Source organism: Oncorhynchus clarkii, chromosome 31 (genome assembly GCF_045791955.1).
Source record: "Oncorhynchus clarkii lewisi isolate Uvic-CL-2024 chromosome 31, UVic_Ocla_1.0, whole genome shotgun sequence".
Lineage (NCBI taxonomy): Eukaryota > Metazoa > Chordata > Actinopteri > Salmoniformes > Salmonidae > Oncorhynchus > Oncorhynchus clarkii.
In genome coordinates this window covers 27,543,439-27,563,136 of record NC_092177.1, presented here as the reverse complement: position 1 = coordinate 27,563,136, position 19,698 = coordinate 27,543,439, and the positions used below count along the sequence as shown (strand labels likewise).

General features: G+C 42.0%; 1 pseudogene; it reads left to right on the top strand.

Annotated features, from left to right (window-relative positions):
- LOC139390885 (protein bicaudal C homolog 1-like) overlaps positions 1-19,698 on the top strand; it is a 32,039-nt pseudogene that overhangs the window by 1,592 nt on the left and 10,749 nt on the right.

Here is a 19,698-nt window from a genome sequence, read left to right as displayed (position 1 = left end):
TGACGAGTTTGGAGGGTACTATGTTGTTAAATACTGAGCTGTAGCCGATGAGCAGCATTCTCACATACAGTGCCTTGCGAAAGTATTCGGCCCCCTTGAACTTTGCGACCTTTTGCCACATTTCAGGCTTCAAACATAAAGATATAAAACTGTATTTTTTTGTGAAGAATCAACAACAAGTGGGACACAATCATGAAGTGGAACGACATTTATTGGATATTTCAAACTTTTTTAACAAATCAAAAACTGAAAAATTGGGCGTGCAAAATTATTCAGCCCCCTTAAGTTAATACTTTGTAGCGCCACCTTTTGCTGCGATTACAGCTGTAAGTCGCTTGGGGTATGTCTCTATCAGTTTTGCACATCGAGAGACTGACATTTTTTCCCATTCCTCCTTGCAAAACAGCTCGAGCTCAGTGAGGTTGGATGGAGAGCATTTGTGACCAGCAGTTTTCAGTTCTTTCCACAGATTCTCGGTTGGATTCAGGTCTGGACTTTGACTTGGCCATTCTAACACCTGGATATGTTTATTTTTGTACCATTCCATTGTAGATTTTGCTTTATGTTTTGGATCATTGTCTTGTTGGAAGACAAATCTCCGTCCCGGTCTCAGGTCTTTTGCAGACTCCATCAGGTTTTCTTCCAGAATGGTCCTGTATTTGGCTCCATCCATCTTCCCATCAATTTTAACCATCTTCCCTGTCCCTGTTGAAGAAAAGCAGGCCCAAACCATGATGCTGCCACCACCATGTTTGACAGTGGGGATGGTGTGTTCAGAGTGATGAGCTGTGTTGCTTTTACGCCAAACATAAAATTTTGCATTGTTGCCAAAAAGTTCAATTTTGGTTTCATCTGACCAGAGCACCTTCTTCCACATGTTTGGTGTGTCTCCCAGGTGGCTTGTGGCAAACTTTAAACAACACTTTTTATGGATATCTTTAAGAAATGGCTTTCTTCTTGCCACTCTTCCATAAAGGCCAGATTTGTGCAATATACGACTGATTGTTGTCCTATGGACAGAGTCTCCCACCTCAGCTGTAGATCTGCAGTTCATCCAGAGTGATCATGGGCCTCTTGGCTGCATCTCTGATCAGTCTTCTCCTTGTATGAGCTGAAAGTTTAGAGGGACGGCCAGGTCTTGTTAGATTTGCAGTGGTCTGATACTCCTTCCATTTCAATATTATCGCTTGCACAGTGCTCCTTGGGATGTTTAAAGCTTGGGAAATCCTTTTGTATCCAAATCCGGCTTTAAACTTCTTCACAACAGTATCTCGGACCTGCCTGGTGTGTTCCTTGTTCTTCATGATGCTCTCTGCGCTTTTAACGGACCTCTGAGACTATCACAGTGCAGGTGCATTTATACGGAGACTTGATTACACACAGGTGGATTGTATTTATCATCATTAGTCATTTAGGTCAACATTGGATCATTCAGAGATCCTCACTGAACTTCTGGAGAGAGTTTGCTGCACTGAAAGTAAAGGGGCTGAATAATTTTGCACGCCCAATATTTCAGTTTTTGATTTGTAAAAAAAGTTTGAAATATCCAATAAATGTCGTTCCACTTCATGATTGTGTCCCACTTGTTGTTGATTCTTCACAAAAAAATACAGTTTTATATCTTTATGTTTGAAGCCTGAAATGTCGCAAAGTTCAAGGGGGGCGAATACTTTCGCAAGGCACTGTAGGTATTCCTCTTGTCCAGATGGGTTAGGGCAGTGTGCAGTGTGATTGCGATTGCATTATCTGTGGACCTGTTGAGGCGGTAAGCAAATTGGAGTGGGTGTAGAGTGTCAGGTAGGGTGGAGGTGATATGGTCCTTGACTAGTCTCTCAAAGCACTTCATGATGGCGGAAGTGAGTGCTACTCTTTCTTGAGAACAGGAACAATGGTGGCCCTCTTGAAGCATGTGGGAACAGCAGACTGGGATAAGGATTGATTGAATATGTCCGTAAACACACCAGCCAGCTGGTTTGCGCAGCCTCTGGGTCTGGGGATGCCGTCTGGGCCTGCAGTCTTGCGAGGGTTAACACGTTTAAATGTTTTACTCACGTCGGCTGCAGTGAAGGAGAGTCCGCAGGTTTTGGTAGCGGGCCGTGTCAGTGGCACTGTATTGTCCTCAAAGCGGGCAAAGAAGTTGTTTAGTCTGTCTGGGAGCAAGACATCCTGGTCCGCGACGGGGCTGGTTTTCTTTTTGTAATCCGTGATTGACTGTAGACCCTGCCACATACCTCTTGTGTCTGAGCCGTTGAATTGCGACTCTACTTTGTCTCTATACTGACGCTTAGCTTGTTTGATTGCCCTGCGGAGGGAATAGCTACACAGTTTGTATTCGGTCATGTTTCCGGTCACCTTGCCCTGATTAAAAGCAGTGGTTCACGCTTTCAGTTTCGGGCGAATGCTGCCATCAATCCACGGTTTCCGGTTTGGGTAGGTTTTAATCGTTGCTATGGGTACGACATCACCGATGCACTTGCTAATTAACTCGCTCACAGAATCAGTGTATTCGTCAATGTTGTTGTTTGACGCAATGCGGAACATATCCCAGTCCACGTGATCGAAGCAATCTTGAAGCGTGGAATCAGATTGGTCGGACCAGCGTTGAACAGACCTGAGTGCGGGAGCTTCCTGTTTTACTCTCTACAGTATCTATAGGCTGGAAGCAACTAAATGGAGTCGTGGTCAGCTTTTCCGAAAGGAGGACGGGGGAGGGCCTTACATGCGTCGCGGAAGATAGAATAACAATGATCCAGGGTTTTACCAGTCCTGGTAGCACAATCGATATGCTGATAGAATTTAGGAAGTCTTGTTTTCAGATTAGCCTTGTTAAAATCCCCAGCTACAATGAATGTAGCCTCAGAATGTGGTTTCCAGTTTACATAGAGTCAAATAAAGTTAGTTCAGGGCCATCGATGTGTCTGCTTGGGGGGAATATACACGACTGTGATTATGAGCGAAGAGAATTCCCTTGGTAGATAATGCGGTCGACATTTGATTTTGAGGAATTCTAAGTCAGGTCAACAAAAGGACTTGAGTTCCTGTATGTTGTTATGATCACACCACGTCTCGTTAATCATAAGGCATACACCCCCGCCCTTCTTCTTACCAGAGAGATGCTTGTTTCTGTCGGCGCGATGCGTGAAGAAACCAGGTGGCTGTACCGACTCCGATTGCGTGTCTCGAGTGAGCCATGTTTCCGTGAAGCAAAGAACGTTACAGTCTCTGATGTCTCTCTAGAATGCTACCCTTGCTCGGATTTCATCAACCCTGTTGTGAAGAGACTGGACATTGGCGAGTAGTATGCTCGGGAGCGGTGCGCGATGTGCCCGTCTTTGGAGCCTGACCAGAACACCGCTTCGCTTGCCCCTTTTACGGCGTCGTTGTTTTGGTTCGCCGGCTGGGATCCGATCCATTGTCCTGGGTGGAAGGCAAAACACAGGATCCGCTTCGGCAATGTCGTATTCCTGGTTGTAATGATGGTGAGTTGACGTTGCTCTTATATCCAGTAGTTTCTCCCGACTGTATGTAATAAAACCTAAGATTACCTGGGGTACCAATGTAAGAAATAACACGTAAAAAAACAAAATACTGCATAGTTTCCTAGGAACGCGAAGCGAGGCGGCCATCTCTGTCGGCGCCGGAAGTTAATCTCTGCCTATCCCAGTCTGCTGTCCCCACTTTCTTGAAGATATCCGCCATTGTTCCTGTACCCAATAAAGCAAAGGTAACTGAACTAAATGTCTATCGCACTCACTTCTGTCATCCTGAAGTGCTTCAAGTGGCTAGTTAAGGATCATATCACCTTTACCTTATCTGACACCCTAGACACACTTCAACTTGAGTACCACAACCAATAGATCCACAGACGACGCAATCGCCTTCGCACTGCACACTGCCCTATCCCATCAGGACAGGAGGAATACCTGTGTAAGAATGCTGTTCATTGACTATAGCTCAGCATTCAACACCATAGTAGCTTCAAGTTCCTTGATGTCCACATCACCAATAAACTAACATGGTCCAAGCACACCAAGACAATTGTGAATTGAGCACGACAAAACCTATACCACCTCAGGAGACTGAGAAGATTTGGCATGGGTCCTCAGATCCTCAAAATGTTATACAGCTGCACCATCGAGAGCATCCTGACTGGTTGCATCACTGCCTGGTATGGAAACTGCTCGGCATCTGACCGTAAGGCACTACAGAGGGTAGTGCGTACGGCCCAGTACATCACTGGGGCCAAGCTTCCTGCCATCCAGGACCTCTACACCCAGCAGTGTCAGATGAAGGCCCTAAAAATTGTCAAAGACTCCAGCCACCCTAGTCCAAGACTGTTAGCTACTGCACGGCAAGCGGTACCGGAGCGCCAAGTCTAGTTCCTAGAGGCTTCTAAACAGCTTCTACACCCAAGCCATAAGACTCCTGAACATCTATTCACATGTCTACCCAGACTAGTTGTATTGCCCCCCCCCAATTTACACCGCTGCTACTCTCTGTTGTTATCATCTAAGCATAGTCACTTTAAAACCTGTTAAAGAGGCTGCGAATTTTTGCAGCTTTTTGTTAAAAATCGCGCAACATTTCAACGTCCTGCTACTCATGCCAGGAATATAGTATATGCATATGATTAGTATGTGTGGATAGAAAACACTCTGAAGTTTATAAAACTGGTTAAATCATGTCTGTGACTATAACAGAACGCATTTAGCAGGAAAAATCCCAAGGAAAACTGTTCACAAAAAAAACCCCAAAAATATCCCTCCGCCAGTCTCTGTATTGTCTATGGCAAGGGAAAATAGATAGGGCCATGTTTACAATGTCTACAGCTTCCACACGATGTCGCCAATACTGTCAATTGATTTTAAATTAATCATTGGTAATGGAATAGGCACTTCCTGGAAGTGGAATAGGTAATGGAAGAGGAATAGGCACTTCCTGTCGTCGAGCACACCACAGGAAGTTATGAAAGAGAGAATGTGGACCATGATTTCAAAACGTGCTGCTATTGAATACAGATCGCTCCGTGATCAATTTGATCGATTATTAAAGTTTACTAATACCTAAAGTTGGATTACAAAAGTAGTTTGAAGTGTTTTGTCAAAGTTTATAGGTAACTTTTTTAATTTAAAAAAATGACGGTGCGTTTTGGAACGGTGCTTTTTCATGGATCAGACGGGCTTCATAAATGGACATTTTGGGTATACATGGACGGATTTAATCGAAAAAAAGACCCAATTGTGATGTTTATGGGACATATAGGAGTGCCAACAAAGAAGCTCGTCAAAGGTAATGAATGTTTTATATTTTATTTCTGCGTTTTGTGTAGCGCCGGCTACGCTAATTATTTTGTTTACGTCCGTGCATGCTATCAGATAATAGCTTCTCATGCTTTCGCCGAAAAGCATTTTAAAAATCTGACATGTTGGCTAGATTCACAACGAGTGTAGCTTTAATTGAGTACCCTGCATGTGTGTTTTAATGAAAGTTTGAGTTGTATCGAGTACTATTAGTTGTCACTCTGAAATTTCCGCTGATGTCCTCTGATGTTGATCCCTGTACAGGGACAGCAGCCGTAACAGGTTTTAATAACTCTACCTACATGTGCATATTTCCTCAATTACCTCAACTAACCGGTACCCCCTGTATATAGCCTCGCTATTGTTATTTTACTGCTGTTCTTTAATTATTTGTTACTTTTGTTTATTTTGTTTATTTTTTTAAACTGCATTGTTGGTTAGGGATTGTAAGGGCTTGCCACCTCACGCCTGCCTTCCATCTTTGAGGACATGTATTTCCATTGTTAGAGCAGACACTTGTTAGGGAAGATTCAGAATTTGTTGGTAACATATGTAAGATGTTTTATATTTATCAAATGTGTGTAAGTTAATTCTCATCAGAATGGTATTTTTGTATAATACTGTGGGCAGGGTTGCAGTATCTGTTCTATGTCAAGACTAAGTTGCATGGCCGCTGAGAGGGGAGAGGTCAAAGTGTCATCATGTGTAAACATATCTTTCACTCTCTACCTTTCCCATAGTGGGGAAAGGAAGGGTGGCAGTGTCTGGAATCATTCTATGCTCCCTCTTATGTTGTTTCTATCTTAACCTATAGCCTCACCCTCCTCTCCGTGAGTTTGTCCAGGAGGTTGTATTTTGAGTGGGTTGTATCTAAATGACAATTTGATATATGCCTGTTGATTTGGAGGATTGGTTTATGGTTTGGGAAAGGAGACAAAGCTGAACGATGAGTTATGTCTATGCTGTCTGACTATGTGTGTCTTTGCTATTAAAGGAACTCAGTTGCATTGTAAGGGGGCTCTCAGAGGATTCACTGGGAGACACTGAATCAATCTGAGAGTCACAGGGTTGTGATAGAGCTTATATAATTAAAGATGGACTTTTATAACTAACTCTGACTTGTGTGTGTGGTTTGCTCCCATGATTTGGTAAATAGAGGAAATTTCCACGACATTTGGCGACGAGGAGGGGATGTGAATCTTCACTCGGTGACCGTTCCTACGATCTAGGTAAATAAATCGTGCACGAGGGATCCCCTAAACTTGGGATCTCAGGGAGAACCACACTTCGGGAAACGGAGCAGATGGACCAACCTTTGATCTAAGAGGAAGCGAGCCGAGTGGATACCACATCTCGAACTGAGTTTTTTTTTAAGAAAAAGGTGAGCGAACCACACACAGATTTGAAGTTGAGTTTTTTTTATTATGCCTGTTACGTATACTCTGAGCGTGAATTCCTTTGTAAGGAAGGCACCTTGGCGGCGTAAGCAGGGCCGAGTCAGAGGAGAGTAATCTGGGGGTTTTGTGGACTCAAAAGATACTCTGCGCTGTCCGGTTGCCAGTGACCAAGAGCCCTCCTGACACTGAATTGATCACAGTGGGGATTTGGTGAGGTCTGCCGGGGTGAGGGGCCAGGGGGTCTGTGTGTTCTAGGTGAAACACAGCACTTGGTGAAGCCCTATTGGAAGAAGGACCTCATTCTGTGCGTCTGTGTGATTTGTCTAAGTGACCCTCAGATGTGGTGAATTCCAATTATTTTAAATGTGCTAGCCAGGTATGCCCTAGGGTTACTCTGTGTGAGTCGGACCGTTCTGTGTGAGCGGGGTAGGTTTACTCTGTGTGAGTCGGACCGTTCTGTGTGAGCGGGGTAGGGTTACTCTGTGTGAGTCGGACCGTTCTGTGTGAGCGGGGTAGGGTTTACTCTGTGTGGGCAAACCTTTTGATGTTCTGTGTGGACGTCAGGAAAGTTCTATGTGAAAAATCTGACCAATCCTGTGTGGATGATCCTGAAAGTTCTGTGTGAGTAACTAAGATTTCTTAAGTTTTATATGGATTCTGTGAATTATTTGAAATTATGATAAATGGTATGTGTGTATAAAGTAATGCTGAAAATGATTAGATACAATTTAAACCACCCATTCGTAGACGTACGTAGGTTTTGAGTTGATATCTTAAATGGATAATTTGATAAAGATTAAGTTTTTAAGCAATATTACAATAATCTACAAAATCTGGGAAATTGAGCTCTAGAAACTGATTAGAGTGTGTCCACTTTTGGTTATCTTACCCTACGATGTAACTATAGAACGCATATTGGATTATCTCCGTCTGGGCGAAACATTTCAAATTAAACTGCCCTTAAGGTCTGAACATGTTATACTTTTTCTTCCCAGTATGAGAGAAGTTGCGGGATTTATTGAATAAACTGTTTTCCATAAAGTTAAAGAGAATTCGAGGGATGCTCGATGTAATTTATAATGTTGTACAAAGCCTAAGGTTTTCCATCAAGCTAATTATCATTGCGTGATTAAAGTGATGTAGTAAAGTAATTGAAATACGTTGCATAAGTAAACATAATCTACTTTTACTGTTTCCTAGTCATTAGTGTCGATTTTATTCTTTGATTGCTAATATATTCATTTGGAATTTGAGAATCATAGCTGGAATTTCAGAATCATAGCTGGAGTAACGTTTGTACTATTAAAATTGGGCTATTATTCTTCTGGGAATTACCGATAGTGACGTGTTTTGATTTTACTTTGTAGATGGGGTTTATATCCGGAGAGTTTTGATTTTTGGCAATAGCATTAGTGGTTCAGTGGTAGAATTCTCGCCTGCAACGCGGGATGCCCGAGTTCCATTCCCAGTCACGGCGATGGCTGAATTCAGAGTTTTTGATTGTAAATAATCTATTTGTATGTTTTGCCTGGAAAGTTATGGTCGCTAGTGTTTGTATAAGAGATAAATTGAACGTTCTCAATAGATTGTTTAGGTTAAATAGATAGGCTAATTCAATTTAAAATAATAACGAAGCGAATTCTGATGCAAGACGATGTCTGTTCACTAAATTATCTGCTGGAATAATGTATTGAGAATTGGGTCGTATTTAAATTACTGTATCAATAGAGAAGACAGTTACCTAAATTAAAGACACTCTGAATGATAGCGGGGAGAGAATGGCGATAGGAAAGTGGTTACCGAAATGTTTTTCATTCTCATAGATTGACTGACGCATGTTATAATTTTTGCGCTGTGTGTTATTTTTAAAGAAATATGATACATTTCATAAGTGTGGAGAGCAAAGAGAAGAGGAAGTTATAAAGTTGGGGTTTTAATCTTACGATAGAGGTAAGGAAAAACGTTGAAATGAGAGGGGTTATATTTTTGCCCAACTGGGGGAAAAAGAAATAGGAAAGTTGAGTTGAAAGTATGGAAGAGAGTGAGTTGTTATGTTGGCTGCTCATTGTCAGGGAAAGTTGCTGGAGGCAGGTAGATTGTTGTAGAATAACGTAAATTTGCGTTATTAGTTTGAATATACAATAACCTTACTCTAATTGTTTTAACCGTTGTTCAGGTACATTTTTGTCTGTATTTCTAGCAGCTGATTCGCTAGGTGGGCATCATAGATTTGTGGCGTTTATATTTACTGTATTAGGCTATGAGAATTGGGAGACTGGATGTCTGAATCATAAAACATCGTAAGGATAGCTTCTGATTGTTATTGATTCTTGGTTTGATTGTTTAAGTAACACCAGTAAATTTGAGCAGGAAAGTTCATGTACTCTAAGGTTATGGTATGTTTCCATTATGTGGAACAATGTCAGGTCATTAAAGGTGATTGCTGGATTGAATGGTATGAGAACCTGTTGACAGAAGACTGAATGGGTATGAATGTTGAAAAGCAAGATTGGGCCAAAAACTAGTAAACTAGTATGTTAAGTGGGGGAGTATCATAGATTTTAATTATAGTGTTGTTATAGTAGTTATATAGTGTAGTCAAAACAATTTCATATGTTTTGGTAAATTAGCTAGGTTGAATTTGGTATTTGAGTTCCTTTATTATTTGCTGTTTAAAAGAAAGGTTGGAATCAAGTATGATGCCTTGGCACTTAAAATCAGATACCACCAGGAGCTTTTTACATCAGTACTTGTTTTTTGAGGAACATGCAGACTGTGTTTTATTTTATTGAGATGTAAACATGAGTCTCTGAGCAATTTTGTCATCTGAATCATTATAGTAGTGAGTTTTTGTGTAGTTTGTTATTTGCATGAATTTATCACTGTATCATCTGCATACATTGGAAACTTCAGACCCTGTACAGACTAAAGGAAGATCATTAATGGATGTGCTGAACAGTATTGACCTTTGTGGATATCAGTGGGGGAAAAAAATAAGTTTATTTTTATTTTACGATGATGAGACAGCACCGACTTTTGAAGGATTTTAGATTTGTTTAAAAAAATCAGAATAGTTTTTTTTACTAAATTTATATCAACAGATTGAAATTATTAGGTTGCTGATTAAAAGTTTTTTTAGGAGTTGATTTAACTTATCATGCATATACGTTGATTTGATTAGGTTTGGTTTATAGTTCACGTTTGAGTTTCTGAATCAATGTAGTGTAAATGAATACTAAGTGTTTTTGTGTTTTTCTTCGGGAAAATTGATATTTCACTGTCTCTCTGGAATGTGTCCAGGGAATGTACTCTTGGGGAGAGTGAGTGAAATTGGGGCCATAAACTACCACATTGAAGGGGCCACTCACCACATTGGGATTGTAATGAGTTTTTATTTTCTGACTTTTCATTACACACGCAAATTCTTTTGATAAAGGAATGTTCTGGGAACATGGAATTATGAAAATGTTTGGAACTAGTTGATTATTGTTTGCAAATTGTTTCATATAGTGCAAAACACTGCTTTGGAGGGTTTTGTATGACCTATGACCTTCTGATGACTTTCCGTTGTGGCTTGATCACCCGCATTGGAAAGCCATTTGGAAAATAAATGTATGGTCATTTGTAATACTGCTTTCAAAATAATTTGTGTAATTGGTAAATATGTTTCTTAATCCATATTTGTAATTTGGACCAGTGTGAAGAGGGCATTGCTTTTAACTAAGGGTATGCTGCTTTAAGTCTATTTTCCTATGACCATAGGGGTTAAATAATTTTTCTTTGTGGAGTGTTTTTATTTTTTTTTCTTCTTCAGTTTAGTGATTTTAATTTGATTAGGTTAGCTGACATTTTGTTTTACATTACTCTCATACGGAGAGATGTGTGTAAAACATGGGGGAGGATTCAGTTTTTTGAGGGTTTGAATTGAAGTTATACAACTTAAGTGATATGTGAATGAGTGTATTGTATTGTTGAGTGTATTGTATTGTTGAGTGTATTGTAGTGTTGTGTTTGTTTTGTTCTATTCCCGAGGGGTATAGGTCTAATTTCTTGATCCTGGGCTCTACGATGGAGTTGACAGTGAGATGGGGAGTATAAACCAATTTGAAAGAATAGTTTCAATAGAATGTTTTGATATTCTCTGTGAAATATGTTTAGATATGTGTATTAAGAATAATTGGTAAAAGTAATTATTTATCATGTAGTTTAATGAACTGAACTGAACTAAAATGTTGTTCTGATCTGTTCTTTCGAGGTGATCATGAAGGGTGACATCAGACGGTATCTTAATGCATGGAAGAGATAATTTGGACCGAATGGTGTGTGTACCTCAAAACCCCCTCTAACTGGCTGAAGAAAAGAGACAAAGGCATTGAAGGAGGCTTTCCAAACCACTTCTACCGAGAGAAAAGAACCAAGCCAGAAATTGGTGTACAGTATCAGATCTAAGCTATCAACTGCTTTTCTTTCATGGTTCTCTCATACTGTGAGAATCCACTTGGAGTGATCATGGAGAAAGATCTGTTCTAACATTTTCTTATGATGCTGGTATGTTGGTTGACGAATGGACAAGACATGAGTGGTAAAGATGAGACATTGAAATTGGGACATTATCAAGGGCCGTCCACTTTGAACTGTAAAGCTATTTGAAGAAAAACGAAGATGCCAGAAGATGCCGTGCCTGAGAGGGGGGGGGTTAATCTAACTGTGCCATTAAAATTGTTTATACTTTTGTGGTATCAGATTGATTGAAGAGGTCTACACCATGTAAATTGTAGTAATTTAGATTAAGAATGCATTGAGATACTGATCTGTATTAAAATCATGATTAAAAAAGTTAATAGTAGAATTATGGGATAATTATACTGTATGTAAATCTGCTAATATTGATGTGTGTTAAATTGAGGTTTTTACTTTGAGTGATAAGACAAATTTGAATCACTGAGGAGTGATATTCTAAATATTGGTTTGCTAAATAGTTGGGTTGTTACTTATGATTTGTAATATGAATGATTTCAATGACCTATTCTCTATTCCTGAGTATATTTCTGAGCATGAGTACTTAGAGGGATGTCTGTCCTATATGTTGTGAGGAGGCCTGTGTTTAGACACTGGTTCTCATGTAATTTAAAGAGCAGTTATATGTTATGTTTTTATTTTTCCTCAAATGGATTATTCTGTGTTATTAAAACATGTGCAAGTTTGTCTTGTAGAATAAAGGTTGTAATCTTAGTTTCAGAAGGGAGAAAGCTTACATATAAGCTAAGGTATTTGACATTGAGGGGATTTGAATTTTAAAATATTGAGTATGTTACTATTCTGATTCTTCAAAAGGGACTGAGTCCCTTGAGAGGGGAATGTTAGGGAAGATTCAGAATTTGTTGGTAACATATGTAAGATGTTTTATATTTATCAAATGTGTGTAAGTTAATTCTCATCAGAATGGTATTTTTGTATAATACTGTGGGCAGGGTTGCAGTATCTGTTCTATGTCAAGACTAAGTTGCATGGCCGCTGAGAGGGGAGAGGTCAAAGTGTCATCATGTGTAAACATATCTTTCACTCTCTACCTTTCCCATAGTGGGGAAAGGAAGGGTGGCAGTGTCTGGAATCATTCTATGCTCCCTCTTATGTTGTTTCTATCTTAACCTATAGCCTCACCCTCCTCTCCGTGAGTTTGTCCAGGAGGTTGTATTTTGAGTGGGTTGTATCTAAATGACAATTTGATATATGCCTGTTGATTTGGAGGATTGGTTTATGGTTTGGGAAAGGAGACAAAGCTGAACGATGAGTTATGTCTATGCTGTCTGACTATGTGTGTCTTTGCTATTAAAGGAACTCAGTTGCATTGTAAGGGGGCTCTCAGAGGATTCACTGGGAGACACTGAATCAATCTGAGAGTCACAGGGTTGTGATAGAGCTTATATAATTAAAGATGGACTTTTATAACTAACTCTGACTTGTGTGTGTGGTTTGCTCCCATGATTTGGTAAATAGAGGAAATTTCCACGACACACTCTAATATCTTGTCAATATAATAATGAATCTTTGTTCCTAGCCAGTGAAACTAGCATTCCAGTCACCATTGACACATCTTCTATTGAGTCTGTGTTAATTGTAAATATCCTGAATATAACGTACTCGTTTTATATGGATCCCCGTTGAATATTACACAAATGCTTGTAAACATTGAGTTGCTGTATTAGCCCTTATTGTTGAAGGCCCTTGTTGAAGCTGTAGTTCTACCTTTTGTGGCAGTCTAAGCCTGGTAGCCTGCAGCCTTGTTGTATTTATATTTGACTTGTGATTCATTGTTAATAAATGAAATGGTGATTTTTCATACTGTTTTTGTTTTTTATAAAATGATATTCTCTAGAGTCTGACTCTGAGTGAGAGAGTGGCTCTTTCTGTACGGTTTAATGAGGAACTAGCTGTTCTTTTCTTTCATTGGATTAATGGGTTGCCCCCTTAGACAGCTTGGAGCACATCCTGGAAACACACACACACACACACACACACACACACACACACACACACACACACACACACACAAAACATATACATATACATGTACATGTACATGATGCATGCATGGTGTTTTGCAGGTGTGTGTGTGTGTGTCACATTTCAAAGGGTCCATTACTGAACACTGGGTTTCCTGGTAGTGACTAGGGTCCCTTGGAAACAGCAGGCCCCTTGGCCCTATGTTACTGGTGTTGGTTGATGGAGCAATTCTCTGTGCCGCTGTCTCAGGTTTAACACTGGGGGGGATTTGATTATGCTGAGCAGCGGGACACGGGGCATTGACCCATCACATCCTCGGGCAAAAGCGGGGAGGGAGGAGCTTCCTTCTACCATCGAACAGTAATCTGCGCCTCTCTGTCATTTTTGTCAACAAGGCAGCATGGTGGATTGTCCAGAAACAAGCAAAATCTCTTTTCCATAAAATAAATGATTTAATTTTCTAATTAGGTTTCATTGGGAAGGCAGATAAAGCATTTTTCTCAAAAGCAATCCCTTTTGCATGGGAAAAACAGAATCCTAGTAATTAATACATGTGCTTAATTACATCACTTTTGTTTTGAGCTGACTTCAGGCCAAAGATTATGGATTTACTGACAAGATGCATGTCTCTCCGCCCTTACAATTGGTGTTGTTGGATCGTTGGATACATCTCATTATTGTAATCCTGTTTTGAATGTTCGATGAGGGTTGTTGACGTCAACCGCCTGTATTTAATGGAGAGAGATGCTAAGCCTCATGTCATGAAAATTCATAGCCACAGTGGTGTAGTGGTGGGTATACCCAGGTCAGTGGGAATTGCGTATACTCACTTCTTAAAGGCGCTGAATGGTCAATCCAACATCTGCATGGCCGTACAACATTTACGGTAATACGGCCTCTGTAGAGGTCCGGGCATTCATATTCTTGCGCTTCGTAGAACAGTGCAGAACAGTGCAGAACAGTGCAGAGCAGTGCAGAACAGTGCAGAGCAGTGCAGAACAGTGCAGAACAGAACAGTGCAGAACAGTGCAGAGCAGAGCAGAACAGTGCAGAACAATGCAGAACAGTGCAGAACAGTGCAGAGCAGTGCAGAACAGTGCAGAGCAGTGCAGAACAGTGCAGAGCAGTGCAGAACTGTTGTGAAGGAAGTTGTCAAGGAAGTGAGTTTGTGTTTATACAGGACCTCCCGCCCTCACCTACCATCAACCAATCATGTCAATGCGGAGCTCTTTGGAGCCATCCGCATTGTTACACAATTTGAGATGTGCACAGCAATGCGGTATAGAGCACCTTCCCCACCCATCCACCTTCCCGCACCCGTCCCTCCCCTATACAGCCATCCCTGCCACCCCTACCTTTCCCACCTCTCCACTTTCCCCAACCCGTCCCTCCCCTATACAGCCATCCCTGCCACCCCTACCTTTCCCACCTGTCCACTTTCCTCAACCCGTCCCTTCCCTATACACCCGTCCCTCCTACACTTCCACCTGCCGTACATACCTACACGTACGCTACGTCACAAGACGCAGGCCTCCTAATTGTTCCTAGAATTTCTAAGCAAACAGCTGGAGGCAGGGCTTTCTCCTATAGAGCTCCATTTTTATGGAATGGTCTGCCTACCCATGTGAGAGACGCAAACTCGGTCTCAACCTGTAAGTCTTTACTGAAGACTCATCTCTTCAGTAGGTCATATGATTGAGTGTAGTCCGGCCCAGGAGTGTGAAGGTGAACGGAAAGGCTCTGGAGCAACGAACCGCCCTTGCTGTCTCTGCCTGGCCGGTTCCCCTCTCTCCACTGGGCTTCTCTGCCTCTAACCCTATTACAGGGGCTGAGTCACTGGCTTACTGGTGCTCTTCCATGCCGTCCCTAGGAGGGGTGTGTCACTTGAGTGGGTTGAGTCACTGACGTGATCTTCCTATCTGGGTTGCCCCCCCCCCCCTTGGGTTGTGCCATGGCGAAGATCTTTGTGGGCTATACTCGGCCTTGTCTCAGGATGGTAAGTTGGTGGTTGAAGATATCCCTCTAGTGGTGTGGGGGCTGTGCTTTGGCTAAGTGGGTGGGTTTATATCCTGCCTGTTTGGCCCTGTCCGTGGGTATCATCGGATTGGGCCACAGTGTCTCCTGACCCCTCCTGTCTCAGACTCCAGTATTTATGCTGCAGTAGTTTATGTGTCGGGGGGCTAGGGTCAGTCTGTTATATCTGGAATACTTCTCCTGTCTTATCCGGTGTCTTGTGTGAATTTAAGTATGCTCTCTCTAATTCTCTCTTTCTTTCTCTCTTTCTTTCTCTCTCTTGGAGGACCTGAGCCCTAGGACCATGCCTCAGGACTACCTGGCATGATGACTCCTTGCTGTCCCCAGTCCACCTGGCCATGCTGCTGCTCCAGTTTCAACTGTTCTGCCTGTGGCTATGAAACCCTGTTCACCGTACGCGCTACCTGTCCTAGACCTGCTGTTTTCAACTCTCTAGAGACAGCAGGAGTGGTAGAGATACTCTTAATGATCGGCTATGAAAAGCCAACTGACATTTACTCCTGAGGTGTTGACCTGTTGCACCCTCCACAACCACTGTGATTATTATTATTTGACCCCGCTGGTCATTTATGAACATTTGAACACCTTGGCCATGTTCTGTTATAATCTCCACCCAGCACAGCCAGAAGAGGACTGGCCACCCCTCATAGCCTGGTTCCTCTCTAGGTTTCTTCCTAGGTTCCGGCCTTTCTAGGGAGTTTTTCCAAGCCACCGTGCTTCTACACCTGCATTGCTTGCTGTTTGGGGTTTTAGGCTGGGTTTCTGTACAGCACTTTGAGATATCAGCTGATGTAAGAAGGGCTATATAAATACATTTGATTTGATTTTGATTTGATGATTTATGAGATAAGCTTGCTTGGTAGTATCATTATTCTCGTCCTTTCAGTCTGTATTGTTTATCAGTGCAGAGCAGGTCTGTGATAAACTGCCTCCACTGTGTTGTTTATCAGTGCAGAGCAGGTCTGTGATAAACTACATCCACGGTGTTGTTTATCAGTGCAGAGCAGGTCTGTGATAAACTACATCCACGGTGTTGTTTATCAGTGCAGAGCAGGTCTGTGATAAACTACCTCCACTGTGTTGTTTATCAGTGCAGAGCAGGTCTGTGATAAACTGCCTCCACTGTGTTGTTTATCAGTGCAGAGCAGGTCTGTGATAAACTACATCCACGGTGTTGTTTATCAGTGCAGAGCAGGTCTGTGATAAACTACCTCCACTGTGTTGTTTATCAGTGCAGAGCAGGTCTGTGATAAACTGCCTCCACTGTGTTGTTTATCAGTGCAGAGCAGGTCTGTGATAAACTACCTCCACTGTGTTGTTTATCAGTGCAGAGCAGGTCTGTGATAAACTACCTCCACTGTGTTGTTTATCAGTGCAGAGCAGGTCTGTGATAAACTACCTCCACTGTGTTGTTTATCAGTGCAGAGCAGGTCTGTGATAAACTACCTCCACTGTGTTGTTTATCAGTGCAGAGCAGGTCTGTGATAAACTACATCCACGGTGTTGTTTATCAGTGCAGAGCAGGTCTGTGATAAACTACCTCCACTGTGTTGTTTATCAGTGCAGAGCAGGTCTGTGATAAACTACATCCACGGTGTTGTTTATCAGTGCAGAGCAGGTCTGTGATAAACTACCTCCACTGTGTTGTTTATCAGTGCAGAGCAGGTCTGTGATAAACTACATCCACGGTGTTGTTTATCAGTGCAGAGCAGGTCTGTGATAAACTACATCCACGGTGTTGTTTATCAGTGCAGAGCAGGTCTGTGATAAACTACCTCCACTGTGTTGTTTATCAGTGCAGAGCAGGTCTGTGATGAACTGCCTCCACTGTGTTGTTTATCAGTGCAGAGCAGGTCTGTGATAAACTACCTCCACTGTGTTGTTTATCAGTGCAGAGCAGGTCTGTGATAAACTACCTCCACTGTGTTGTTTATCAGTGCAGAGCAGGTCTGTGATAAACTGCCTCCACTGTGTTGTTTATCAGTGCAGAGCAGGTCTGTGATAAACTACATCCACGGTGTTGTTTATCAGTGCAGAGCAGGTCTGTGATAAACTACCTCCACTGTGTTGTTTATCAGTGCAGAGCAGGTCTGTGATAAACTACCTCCACTGTGCCTCAATGTGGAGTATCTGTTTATAGTGTGTATGGTTTGTTTTATTGTATGTGTGTGTGTGTGTGTGTGCATACGTGTGTGCATGTGTGGGTGTGTGCGTGTGTGTGAGGGAGAGAGAGGGACTGAGAGAGCGTGTGTTTGCATAGTGTTGTGAATAAGCCTCACAACTCTAATTGTGCACTGTGCCAGTCACACAGTACTTGATAAACAGTTAGTAAGTGTAACCGATGTGAAATGGCTAACTAGTTAGCGGGGTGAACACTAATAGCATTTCAATCGTTGTCGATGTGTGCAGAGGGTCCCTGGTTCGAGCCCAGGTAGGGGAGAGGAGAGGGACGGAAGCTATACTGTTACATAAGCATGCTAGCGAGCAGTGTATTCTCTTTCCCCCTGAGTATTAGCATGCTAACGAGCAGGATATTCTCTTTCCCCCTGAGTGTTAGCATGCTAACGAGCAGTGTATTCTCTTTCCCCCTGGGTGTTAGCATGCTAACTAGCAGTGCATTCTCTTTCTCCCTGAGTATTAGCATGCTTGCGAGCAGTGTATTCTCTTTCCCCCTGAGTGTTAGCATGCTAGCGAGCAATGTATTGGTGCTAACATCTGGGATGTTGGGGTTTGAATAATTGCTATAAAGGGATGGGCATCCTAGTTATTTTTACATCAGGTTTTAAAGCGTGTCAGTGGTTGTTATTTCATTTCTGGTGGGGTGGAGTGAAATAGCTTTGATGTGATTAACTGTCTCGGGGGGGGGGGACCCAGTGTTTTGAGCACCCATGATGTAAATGTCATTGTGGAGGGATGCCCTTTTAAAATGTTTACGTTCTACCCCTCATCCCCTCTTCGCTGCAATTTTCCCCTTACCTTGTTAAATGTTGACCCTTCACAGAACTCTCCTACTACTCTTCTTTTAGGAAAGTGTTTCATATACACAAACAAAGCATTAACCAGTAACCCTGAACCCTGTGTCTGGATTATTTGTTGTTGTTTGGATGTTTATATGTTTGTATTTATTTAGGCCGCAGTTTTCTCTCAATAAGTGTCTCTCTCTTTCCTCTCTTTTCAATATTTGTCAGCTCCCAAACATGGAGAAGAACTTACCGGTGAAGAGTTCTTTGAGAGAGTAAGTTTATGGAGAGAGAAGATCACAATGACACTGAGACAGATATAATGGACGGTTGAAATCAAAATATAAAGGCTGATATTCATACAATGCAGAAATAATGAACATCCATCTCATCTTCCCATTCAAATATGACTCGCTGACGTGAAAATACCTGCATTTAAAAGTCTACATATTTCCCAGAGGACCTCTGTATAGAGAACATGAAAGGTCACAGGCTGATTGTTGACATTGCTACTCAGAGATTTGTTGTTGCTATGGTTGTGAGGGTGAACGTCTTTGAGATGGAAATTAAGTATTGTCTTCTGAATAGGACAATGTGTTTTGGTGTGTTGTGTCGGTGTGTCTGGGATGTATAAACTGGTGTTATTCTCGTGGTAAAAGACGTGTCGTTCACACTCCATTAGTTTCTCTGTCACACACACACACACACATCGACAGGTGTTCCTCTCATGTTTTGTCTCGCAGGCGATGAGGGAAACTAACAGACAAGTGAAACGACCATCCAAGCTGAAAATAGCCCCCAAGTCAAAGAACGGTGATTTCAGACCAACTGACACCTCCATACTCCGACACCCTGTCTCAGACTGTCTCAACCTGTCTCAACCTGTCTCAATCTGTCTCAATCTCCTGTACAACTTGATATTTTATACAACACTAAAGATTTACCAGAGTCCGCCAGCTGCTACATATATTTTAGATGAATTTCTGTCTTCTGTCTTCTGTACTGTATACGAAAGACCCCCATGTGAAAGTGGAAGGCAAGCGTGGCAATGGTCTAGTGGCCAAACATAAGATTCTAGAATCTCTGGAGACAAAGTAAATGTCCTAAACTGAGATATAATCCTAAACCTAACATGTAATGTAGCCAAATAAACCAACTATATACGGTTAGTAAAACCCACATCTTCTCCCGAGTCAGGTCAACAAGGTGACCCTGAAAATGGATGTGGCCCACACAGAGAACTCCCATGTGATCAGGAAAGGGGGCGGGAACATCAAAAAGGTGATGGAGATGACATCATGCCACATCCACTTCCCTGACTCCAACAGACACAATGCTACCGGAGAGAAGAGCAACCTGCAACTGTTCCTTAGCAACTGTCACTCAGCAACTAGGTACAGCCTGTTAGTAGCTGTGTATTGTCCCTTAGCACCAGAGGGTGATACTACAAAGCTAACCACAGAGTTAACCAGCTAATTTGCGTAAATATTCTGAAATAGCTTT